The 586-nt window shown below is 21.2% G+C and overlaps 1 protein-coding gene across 2 annotated transcripts in view; it reads left to right on the forward strand.

Annotated features, from left to right (window-relative positions):
• LOC115243471 (homeotic protein spalt-major-like) overlaps nt 1-586 on the forward strand; it is a 110,104-nt gene that overhangs the window by 104,026 nt on the left and 5,492 nt on the right. The gene's annotated exons all lie outside the window — the stretch shown is intronic.

The following is a 586-nucleotide window of genomic DNA, read 5'->3' on the forward strand; positions in this document are numbered from 1 at the left end:
TAAGTTACATTACTATTATATATAATATTACTATTATATATAATAATACTATTTATATATCACAGAAAATAGATAATGTCTCAAAATCTTTTTGAAGGTTTTTTTAATAACAGATTTTTTGGTCAATTTGTAGGTTTTATTAAAAATGTTGAGGAAGGGCATTTTTTATAAGCGTCTAATATTCTATTATATATCTATTATACATCTTTATTATATTGTACATTCTATTATACATTTTTTTAATTAAATCTCTTTTGCGCTTGAGGGTATCTGTACCTTAATAAAAAACATTTAAGAAATGCTTCATTATATGTTTTAGGACAAATACCTTTATTCTTTCTCTTTTTCTTTTTGAAGTTTTTAATGTTTTTATAAACTTTAAATTTTTTAGCATAGGTAGCATTATTCTTTCATATATTAGAATTAACAATAAAGTTAAGAGGCTCGAATAATATACATGATTTATTTATTGCAACTTTTATAAGGTTTACATTGCTCATTATGATATATTATGGCTTTGTTCTAAACTCATTCTTGATCATTAGAATTAAAATTATGAGGCTTATATTAACGTTAATACATATAT

This window comes from Formica exsecta, unplaced genomic scaffold (assembly GCF_003651465.1).
Source record: "Formica exsecta isolate Colony F162 unplaced genomic scaffold, ASM365146v1 scaffold72, whole genome shotgun sequence".
NCBI classification, from domain to species: domain Eukaryota; kingdom Metazoa; phylum Arthropoda; class Insecta; order Hymenoptera; family Formicidae; genus Formica; species Formica exsecta.